The 11,438-nt window shown below is 46.7% G+C and overlaps 1 pseudogene; it reads right to left on the bottom strand.

Annotated features, from left to right (window-relative positions):
• Nucleotides 1-4,107: 4,107 nt before the first annotated feature.
• Nucleotides 4,108-11,438, bottom strand: part of LOC110297450 — an 8,780-nt pseudogene continuing 1,449 nt past the window's right edge.

Raw genomic sequence — 11,438 nt, 5'->3', positions numbered from 1 at the left:
TATTTCCTGCAACATGGTCTAGTGCTGATATGTGTTCAAATGATAAATTCTGTACTCTGAGATCTGGTTGTCTCAGGATCAGCACATTCCCATGCACCAGCTTTTGTTGTGTAAACCTTGTTTCCTAATTTAAAACTATTGATTAAATAAAAATGGCTAGACTGGGGGGTGGGAAATGGAGATAGCTGGGTTTTCAGTTACCTAGCTGGGGGTCACAGGTAGAGAGGAAAGAAAATGAAGTAGGAAGGAGATAGAGGGACCAAGATGTCGCCATTATAAGTGATGGACCAGGAGCACATGCCTGAGTAAAATACCCTCCCAGGATGAACTGCTGGAGTCATGTGGGTGGGATTCAAAGAACAAGTCCCTTGGGTAATGCAGCTGGGAAGTAGTCTAGTGAATAGAAATATAGATTATGGGTAATACACCAGTAATGTTGCTAGAGCTGATTTTTAAAAAAAATCCATAGGACTCTGCCTTGATTATTGGGGGGCTGGGAAGGTCATATTAATAACTAATTGAGTTTACTAAACTCCATTTACAAATGTTCCTCTTTCAAAATACTCTGACATGCTTAGCCCATTGTGTCTTGTACATGAAAAAAACTCCTCCTGCCCTTAGGCTCCTAAGCTTAGAAAGTTGTGGAAGTTTTGGAAGATGGGAATGGAGAAAATCAGTTACTGTGGGTAAGGTCATCGAGGTTTGATAGTCTAGTCCCACTTCCTATTTAGTCTCTGTTTCCTCATAGTTACATGGTTTCCTGTTCCAGGTAAGAATACGACCTCATGTCCCCACAATCATGCCTCCCTGCTGTGATGGGCTGCATCCCTCAACTGTCAGCCAAAAATCAACCTTCCCTTAAGTTACTTCTGGTTAGATATTTGACCATAGCTGTTGAGGTTTGGTCTTTTGCTAAATTGTTATGCTAGACAGTGGTCTCCAAGACCTGGCAGCCCCCAGGGATGAGAGAATCCATAGTAAACCCAAGTGACACTAGGTAACCTTCCCCCTGCCCCCAAGTTATCCTTGATTGGTGAAGAAAGATGCCTACAGCCAGCAGCTGGGAAAAAGAGAGATATGTGCGGCTTGGGGTTCTTGGACTCGGGGTTAGAGGAGGACCAAAGGAAGATGCCATGAGGTAAGGGATTTTAAGAACTGGACATATAGCTGGGCGTGGTGGCACACACCTTTAATCCCAGCACTCCGGAGGCAGAGGCAGGCAGATTTCTGAGTTCAAGGCCAGCCTGGTCTACAAAGTGAGTTCTAGGACAGCCAGGGCTATACAGAGAAACTCTGTCTTGAAAAACAAACAAACAAACAAACAAACAAAAAAAAAAACAAGAACTGGACATGTGGGCTGAGCAATTGGAGTAAGAGCCGCCCATCCAGAACATGTCAAGTCATAACTTGAGGTTATTGGTAGGGAGATAAAAAACTAATAGTTTAGAGGGTAGATATCAGCCCAGCTCTAATGCTATAAAGGGCTATTATAAATATAAAAGTGTTGTGTCTTTTATCTGGGAACTGACTGGTCAAAAGCAGGGTAGAAACCTTAATTTGAGATTAAATATTTACTACCACAAACTGATGAACTAAAGTGTGGCAAGAACTCACTTTTAACAAAATGATTTCAGATTCTTAAATAGAACACACTGTCACTGAAAGACCCCTCAAGTCTCAGGATAGTCTCGGACCCCCAAGAACTCACGAGAGACCAAGCTTGATGCAAATCACATGAGGCTTTATTCAGGGAAAGTCAGAGCTCTGGGGACGACTCGTATCCCATGCAGGGGTAGAGGAGTTGACCCAGAAGTGAAATGGAGCCCTCCTTTTATGGGCCCTCAAGGGGGAAAGGAGAAGGGGAAAGTAGGGGATTTCCAAATCACATGTTTCTAAGCAAACAATTCCTAATCTAAGGTGATTTCACAAGAGGGGTACAAGGAAGGTTTGTGCACAGGCACAGGAGTGATGCCACTCTATTGGCTAATGGCTGATAAGTGGGGCAACTCAGGATTGGCCCTATCTGAAGTTGTTGGGGAAATTTTCCGATTTCAGCCCAGTAACCAGATTAGCATCACTTGGCAGTGGGCTACAGCGGTCGGCAAATACATGAGTTCAAGGAACGGTCAGAACATTGGCAAACACAGGTTCAGAGAACGGTCAGAACATTGTGCACAAACATTTTCTAAATCAATAGAGCAAGTTAAACTTTTACTTTCTGTCAGTAGTGAGGTCCATGTTGGGTGTCAGCCTAGAAGCTTTCATGAATCTTTTCATTCTTTCATTCCCCACTTCTAGTCATTAGTTCTAATCTTAGAACTACATTCCAACCTCTTCTTCGAGGTTTTTCAGGGACTGGCACTGTAGTCTCAGCACCAGCAGCTGGACTGCACTGATTCTTCCTCTAACAAAGGTCACCAACCTATTAAGAATCAGTGGGCCGCATGTCAGCAACAAAAGCAAAATTATTAAAGGTCCCATCAGAGTGGAGATGAGGGTGGTTAACCAAGGGGATCTATTAAAAAGGCCTTCAAACCACCCAGTCTGTGCTTCTCGGTCTCGCTTCCACTTTTCTAGTCTGTCTCTTAACTTGCTCATGGAGTCTTCAATTACTCCAGCGTGGTCTACATAAAAGCAACATTCTTCTTTTAAGGCAGCACACAATCCTCCCTCTTTAAGGAAGAGCAAGTCTAATCCCCTACGATTCTGGAGAACCACCTTAGACAGAGATGTTAAGGACTCTTTTAACTTAGTAATGGATTGCTCCAGGGCCGCTATATCAGTGTCCATGGCTTCTCTTAACTGATTGTAATAGCGGGGCACCTTATCTAGGACAGCAGCGCCAGTTCCAATTCCTGCCGCTATTCCTCCCACTCCCCCAAACATGGCCAAAGTCATAGTCACAGGTTCCCTGTGGAGGTGAGTCGGCCGTTTGTCAAACTCATCAACAAAATTTTCTGTGGGATGGTAAATAACTCTAGGCACTAACTGTACCAAGATGCAATAGTCTCTGGTCTCATTAAACACCGACGTTGACACACAGGGGGTCAATACGGTGCTGCAAGCCCACCACTTATTAGGACCAGGTGACAGGTAATAAGTTAGTTCAGTCTTGGGGCTTTTATGGGTTTCATTACACAGATGATGATGACTCGGAGACACTTTTCCTACACATGTGCCTGTGCTCAACACTTCAGTGAGGGTGAATGTGTGGCTACGTCTCCAGCTGCAGGGATCATGACTGGTGGTATTATTGTAAGTTCCCATTACTGCCATCCCCTCATAATAGGGAGGACCAGAGGCTAAACACAACCAACAAGATTTAGTGGCATTGGGATTGGTACTATTTAACACAGAGAAAGCTCCCTGGAGAAGGCTGAATAGTCTTTGTCTGGTGGGTGGTGGCCCGACTTGTGCTGGGGTTATGGGAGGGAGAGTGGAACTCAGAGGAATCCCCCGTGGGGAAGACTTTTGGGTGGGGGGTAGGGCCGGGAATGAAACCGGGAGGGGAAGTTGGTTTTGCTCAGGGAGTCCCTTATTAGGGCCCACTGGTAGGGCCAGAGGACTTTCAATGTGTAAGCGTACATGGAGCAATGATCCTGGCTTACTCCCATAATTGTAAAACACAATGCCCCAGGTCATGCCCCTGAGCCACTGAGCAAGATCATACTTTTTGCCCATTTCAGTGAACTGCAATTTTACTCTATCTAAATCTGTAGACTTGCATTTCTTATCCTTGTAGAGCCCCATTACTACATGCTGGCCTGGTCCTTGATTTTGGAAGGAAAAGTTCAGCCCATCCCCAGTGGACTCAGTGGACCATTTCCAATCTCCATCATTTGAAGTAACACAACTCCAATCACTGCAAAAGTACCATCTGGGTCCTCCACACCAGGAACTCTTAATGTGCTTGGGGCAGCTATAGAACCTGTAGCTTCGGACCGTGTTGGTGGAGGGGTACTTCCAGCCACAGGAATAATTTGGCAGAGACAAAAATATGGGGTTGGGCACCATGCCCCCGGGGGTTCCTTTTTTGAAGTGGCGAAAAGTATTTCCCCTGATTGAGATAGTACTTGCCAAGTAAGAGTCATGGGCTGATGCGGGTTATCACTCTTTTTCTGGATTGTACCAGTGGCGTAGGCACAGCTTAAGAGGATCAGCAATCTTTTCCACTTCCCAATTATCTTGGGGTTGATCAGGAGCTCGCTTTATGTGAGAGGCATGGATCCAAACAGAGATGTCTTCTACTTTAACCTTGGTGGGGGTGGTCAGCAGCATGATGTAGGGGCCCTTCCAATGAGGCTCTAGATTTCCAACTTGGTGTCGTCAGATGAGGACTTTGTCTCTAACCTGGAACTGGGGTGGCACCATTATAAGCCTCCTTGAGCTGTTCCCAGGCAGTGTTTCTGACCACTTCTAGGGCTTTCATGCATGTAAACAATGAAGGACCAAGGTTAAATTCTGGAGGCTCTAATATTCCCCCCCCCCCCACCTCGGTGAGTGGGGAAGGCCCCCCGTAAAGGATCTCATAGGGAGTGAACATAAGCTTTCCTGGAGTGTTCCTGACATGGAACAAGATGAAGGGAAGGAGAGCTATCCAGTCATTCCCACCGGTCTCTATGGTCAATTTAGTTAAGATTTATTTTAGAGTTCTATTCATTCTTTCTACCTGTCCTGAACTCTGGGGTCTATAAGCACAATGCAACTTCCAATTAATCCCCAGTTGAGTGGCCAGTCTCTGACTTACCTGGGCAACAAAGGTGGGTCCATTATCTGACCCTGTTACCTTAGGTATTCCAAATTGTGGAAAAATCTCTTTCAGGATCTTTTTGACCACGACATTGGCAGTTTCTCTTTTGTTGGGTAGGCCTCCACCCATCCTGAAAAGGTAGTTACAAAAACTAAAAGATACTTGTTACCATATTTGGTTGGTTTTTTCTTCAGTAAAATCTACTTCCCAATAGGCTCTGGGGCGATCTCCTCATAGTCTTCTTCCTGGAGGGTATCTTGTATGTCCTGCATTAGTCATGGCATACGGTATGCAGTTTTTAACCACGGCCTCCGCGATATTGGAGAGTCCCAAAACATAATAGTTGGAAGACTTAACCAAAGTCTGTAGATGCTTGGCCCCTAGATGGGTTAATTGATGTAAATTAGCAACATATTTCTTTCCTTCTTTTTGGGGCAAAATCACTCTCCCATCTTTAGCTTCTCTCAGGCCATAATAATTTTCAAACTTGAAGCCTAATTTATTCATTTGTTGATAGTCTTCTGGAGTATAGTTGAGGCTGACCTTTAGGGAACGATAAGGGGTTTCAAGTTGATCATGCCAGGTTTTCATGGTGAGGAACATGGGTCCTTGTGTCACTCTTTTTGCTTCTTGGTCAGCCATCTGATTACCTCTAACCACAGGGTCTCAGCCTTTTTGATGCCCTGGGCAATGCATGATGGCCACTTTAGTTGGCAAATGGATAGCCTCAAGGAGACTCAGAATCTCCTCTTTATTTTTTATGTCTTTGCCTGCTCAGCAACCCCCTTTGTCTATAGAATGCGCCGTGGATGTGGGCTGTAGCAAAAGCATACCTGCTATCAGTGTAGATGTTGATGGGTCGTCCCTCAGCCATCTGAAGGGCTTGCGTCATGGCGATCAGCTCGGCTTTTTGTGCTGATGTACCCTCTGGCAGGCTGCTAGCCCATACGACTCGCTGGCCATCTACCACTGCCACCCCTGCCATCCTCTTACCTTCTACCAGAAAGCTACTTCTGTCCGTGTACCAGCTTGGAATGCTTGGCCACGGCTGGTCACGCAGATCACTCCGAATCCCTGTTTCTTCCACAAGGATGTCTGCACAGCAGTGAATGGGCGAGAAGTCATCCATCTCAGGCAGGGGGGTAGCAGGGTTGAGGATAACGGAAGGAGCAAACACAATCCGTTCAGTCAGCAACAGACTCTGATAGTCATTCGGGCATTTGTCATCCATCGGTCTGGGGGCTGGCAGATAATGCTCTCAAGAGAGTGAGGGGCCACCACAGTTATTTGTTATCCCAAAGTTAACTTGTCAGCATCCTTAACAAGCAAGGCTATGGTTGCAACAGCCTTCAGACATGTGGGCCATTCACTGGCTACTGGGTCCAGCTTTTTAGACAGATATGCCATGGGCCTTTTCCATGGCCCTAGAGTCTGGGTAAGAACCCCTCTGGCCTCTCCTGCCCTTTCATCAACATAAAGGGTAAAGGGCTTGGTTAAATCTGGCATAGCCAAAGCTGGCACAGTCAACAGGGCCTCCTTAATATTCTAATAGGCTCTCTGGTGTTCTGGTGTCTATTTAAACTCCCCACTTTCCTTTGTAAGGGGATACAGGGGGGCAGCCAATGTTGCAAACCCAGGTATCCAAAGTCTGCAGAACCCAGCAGTGCCCAAGAATTCTCTCACCTGCCTCGGAGTAGCCGGTACTGGTATCTGAGTCACAGTCTTTTTCCTAGCCTCCATCAGCCACTGCTTCCCATCTCAAAGAGTGTATCCCAGGTAGACAACTTCCATTTGACACAACTGGGCTTTTTTAGCGGAGGCCCGGTACCCTAACTCACCCAGTTCCGTTAGCAGTTTCTCAGTACCTTGCCTGCATTCTTGCTCTGAGGTTGCACCAAGGAGCAAATCATCAGCATATTGAAGCAAAATTAACTGGGGTTTTTTAGCTCTGAAGGAGGCTAAATCTCCATGTAGAGCCTCATCAAAAAGGGTGGGGGAATTCTTAAACCCCCGGGGTAACCGTGTCCAGGTCAGTTGTCCCGTTTGTCCAGTGTCAGGGTCTCTCCACTCAAAGGCAAATATAGGCTGACTGGAGGGATGTAACTTTAAGCAAAAGAAAGCATCTTTTAAATCAAGTACTGTGTACCACTTTCACTCTGGGGGGAGTGAGATGAGGAGGTTATAGGGATTGGGAACCATTGGGTGAATGTCTTGGACCCTCTTGTTGACCTCTCTCAGGTCTTGGACAGGTGAATAGTCACCAGATACCAGGTTTCTTTACCAGCAGCAGAGGAGTATTCCAGGGCGATTGGTAGGGCACTAGAATACCTTGTTGTAACAGTCTCTGAATATGAGGCCTAATCCCATCCCTCACCTCGCGGCTCATGGGGCATTGCTGTACCCCTATAGGAGTAGCATCCATCTATAGTCCCACGACCACGGGGGGCGGGTACTCTGACAGCCATTCCCATACCTCCAGTCTCCTCCCATGCTCTAGGGAAGGCAGTCAACCAGTCTTTCAGGTCTGGCACTTCTTGCTTTGTGCATTCATGCAAACGATATTCTTCCTCGAGCTGCAGGACCAAGACCATGGAGGTGGGGGATTCCTAACTTACTCTCAGCCCTTTTTGGGTAAATCTGATCTGGGCCTTTAGTTTAGTCAAGAGATCTCTCCCCAGAAGTGGTGTGGGACACTCAGGGATAACCAAGAAAGAGTGACTCACTTGTCCTTTCCCTAAATCTACGGTATGTGCAGTGGTCCAGGGATATTGTTTCTGACCTGTGGTTCCAACTACTATGGTTCTTTTATTTTTAAGTTTTCCTGGTGGTTGTTTCAACACAGAGCGTTCAGCTCCAGTGTCTACTAGGAAGTCCATAGGGGTCCCCTCCACAGTCAAAGTTACCCTAGGCTCAGGGAGGGGGTCCGAGCCCCATCTCCCCTAATCATCATCTTCTAGGGCCAGAACCTTAGGGGCATTTCCCCTCTTCTTAGGGCAATCTCATGCCCAATGTCCTTTCTCTTTACAATATTCACATTGGTCCTTCTCCAGAGTCCTCTGGGTAGGTCTTCTTCCTCCAGATCTGGATTCCCTGTTGCCCAGGTACCCTGTCTGTCTATTCTCAGCTCTACTGATTCTCTCATGCTCCCCTACCACTGCGGTCAAAATCCTGCTCAAGTTTCTCTCCTGTCTTCTATCCCTCTTATTCTCTCTCTCTTCTTCCTCACATTTTTCTCGTTCTTTCTTCTCTTCCTCTGTCTCTCTTTTATGATACACTTTCTCTGCCTCTCTAACCAAATCTTGCAAAGCCATAGCATGTAACCCTTCCAATCTCTGTAACTTTCTTTTAATACCTGATGCTGACTGCCCTATAAAAGCCATAGCAACTGCGGCTTGATGACCCTCAGAGGTCAGGTCAAAGGGAGTATAGCATCTGTAAGCCTCCATTAATCAGTGGGGCCCTGGATCACTTCTCTTACCTTAGCCAAATTGGTGGGGCATCTTGCCACTCCCTTGAGACCTGCCACCAGAGCCCAGCAGTAAACTGTCAACCTCTCCCTACCTTGAGCCGTATTGTAATCCCAAACTGGCCGGTCCAGAGGAAACCCAGCGTTAATCTCATTAGGCAGGTTGGTTGGAATTCCATTCACTCTGGGAACATTTTTCTGAGCCTCCAGGAGGATGTGCTCCTTTTCTTCAGTGGTGAACAGACCTGCAGAAGTTGCTGACAATCATCCCAAGTGGGTTGGTGAGAAAACATGAGAGACTCCATCAGCCCCATCAGGCTGGCTGGATTCTCAGAAAAAGAAGCATGATTAGCTTTCCAATTATACTGTAGGGTCTGCAGGGACTGCGGATCTGCAGATGGGTTTCCCACAGCTCACAAGGGGAAAGCAGATGTGGTATCAGAAACCCCATCTGTGGAGTGGCTCTGGGACCATTGGCTTTGGGTCCTGGCTGCTGGTCCACTGATTGTACCACCATCAGTCCCAAGGGCTGCCTCCAGAAGCTGTGGAGGCTTGGGGAATGGAGGGGGCAGTGGGTAAGGAGGGGGAGGAGGTTCTGGCCACTCAAAAGGCCCCTCGATCTCGGGATAAATTTGGGGGGGGCTGAGGGTTGAGACGAAGGCTCTGTTTTGGGGGGAGCCTTTGGTTTCACTTTTGTTCCATGGAGAGCCAGGGCTCAGGAGCCTGACTTCCACTGTGGGATCCACGGTTTAACCCTCAGTGGTGGATTGTGGACGAGGTCTTGCCATACAGTTATGTATGGCTGCTGGTCCGGATGGGACCCAGGTCCATCCTGAAAAACAATGGCCTTAACTTCAAAGATTAAAGTCAAGTCAAAAGTCCCCTCTGGTGGCCATCCTACGTTAAATGTTGACCACTCAGAGGCTCCAAAAGTCCGCCAAGGTCCCTTCTTAATTTCCACTGAAAGGTTGTGGGCCCTTGACCTAACTTCAGTCCAGTGATCTAAGGTCAAGCTCAGGGGGGTTGTCACAGTTTGTCCCACTGTCCAAACCACACACACACACACACACACACACACACAAACACAAGAAAGATGCAAGAAATGGATATACACAAACTGACAAAAATTGCTCGTCTTCTATTAGACAAACGAAACCAATTCAGAGATGCAGAAGGTCGGGTTGGCGTTTAGTTCTTCCAATCCAGGAATACTACTAAATCCTCACCCCCTTCCCAGATGGACTCTTGGAGCCCTTCCCCTCACTCTGAGGCATACCCCAGAGCAGCAGCCGATGATTCCAGCAAGTCTGCTGATCACACTCTGTGTCTCATCTCAAGACTCGGGTCTCCATTTCTCATGAAAAGTCGTGGCTGCAATTTAAAGTTCAACACCAAACTTCACCGGCACACAGAAACAGTTTCAGACAAGAAATCTCACCTCCAGGTGGGTCTATGGAGATGAAGGTGGTCGCGCAAATCCCGGACGAGCCCCCAAATGAAAGAGCCCCCTGCCGAAGGGAGAGCCTCACTCAAGTCTCAGGATAGTCGCAGACCCCCAAGAATTCACGAGAGACCAAGCTTGATGCAAATCACATGAGGCTTTATTTGGGGAAAGCCAGAGCTCTGGGGATGACTCTGGGGATGACTCGTATCCCACACAGGGGAAGAGGAGTTGACCCAGAAGTGAAATGGAGCCCTCCTTTTATGGGCCCTCAAGGGGGAAAGGAGGAGGGGAAAGTAGGGGATTTCCAAATCACATGTTTCTAAGCAAACAATTCCTAATCTAAGGTGATTTCACAAGAAATGGGTATGGGAGGGGTGCAAGGAAGGAGTCATGCACAGACACAGGGGTGATGCCACTCTATTGGCTAATGGCTGATAAGTGGGGCAACTCAGAATTGGCCCTATCTGAAGTTGTTGGGGAAATTTTCCGATTTCAGCCCAGTAACCAGATTACCATCACTTGGAGGTGGGCAACAGCAGTTAGCAAATACATGAGTTCAAGGAACGGTCAGAACATTGGCAAACACAGGTTCAGAGAACGGTCAGAACATTGTGCACAAACATTTTCTAAATCAATAGAACAAGTTAAACTTTTACTTTCTGTCAACAGTGAGATCCATGTTGGATGTCAATCTAGAGGCTTTCATGAATTTTTTTATTCTTCCATCACTTTAACAATAAGAAGACAGGAAGAAATGGATCTAGCAAGGTTGGTTCCTCCCCAAGCTTGCAGAGTTCTAGCAATGGTTGAAGTACATGCTGGTTTGGTGAAAGTGATTCCAGGGGCTGATTCCAGGAGTTAAAGTGAGAATAGTACAGCTACATCCCTGACCTGATCACTCGCCAAAGGGCAGATGCAGCTGTAAGCCCCTGCTGTGCAATGGAGCAGGCAAAATCCTGCCACTCAGAGAGAGGTGAGCAAGTGGCATGTCTCCTGCAATTAAAAAAAAAATAGAGAGAATAGCATGAATTGATATGTCAACGCTACCTTAAGCAACTGGTTTCCTTGAATGTGGGCCTCACAGGGAAAATGGTGACAGCTCAGCATAACACCAGAGCATGATGGCTTGGGAATATGCTTATATACTAAATAAAAGAGAATTTAAATGAAATTGAATATAGAGAAGTATATTAAGCTAAGAAAAGAGGGCGTATGCATATTAAATAAATAAATTCACTCCTTTTATCTCAATACTTGGGAGATGAGGAGAACAATGGTTTCCCTTTCATTCTGGCCTGAAAGGGTCAGAGCCGTTAACTGGGAGAAAGTTCAGGGGTTGTCCCTCCTGAAAGGGAGGGATGTCCTAACATGACTTTCTGTGAGCCAGAGTTTTTCCTTGTTCCTAGTGAAGAGTTAATATTTATACTGAGAGGGGGATGTCCTTGGGTCTGCAGATAACAGTTTCTTCTTCTGAAGTTTGCTCTTGTTATGAGAAAATGACTCCAAATATGATAATATTGTCTGCCAGGTGCAACTAAGTAAAAATGTTATTTTTTGAGCAAAAATTGCAAGTCATACTCTGTCCCGAGCTATCATTCTCGCCGGCAAGAACACACTCGGATGACCGGATTCTTCTGCAGCAAAAGCTTTATTGCTTCTTCAGGAGGGAAGACCCAGAACCCGGAAAATGGTGCTGCTTATATAGCCCTCAGCTTGGCATGTCAGCACCTGATTTGTTGCTCGCCCATCACCTCATTACTATGCCCCGAGATGGGCAG

Source organism: Mus caroli, chromosome 7 (genome assembly GCF_900094665.2).
Source record: "Mus caroli chromosome 7, CAROLI_EIJ_v1.1, whole genome shotgun sequence".
Taxonomy (NCBI): domain Eukaryota; kingdom Metazoa; phylum Chordata; class Mammalia; order Rodentia; family Muridae; genus Mus; species Mus caroli.
Note: the sequence above shows the minus strand (reverse complement) of the source record. Positions and strands in the feature narration are given on the sequence as shown.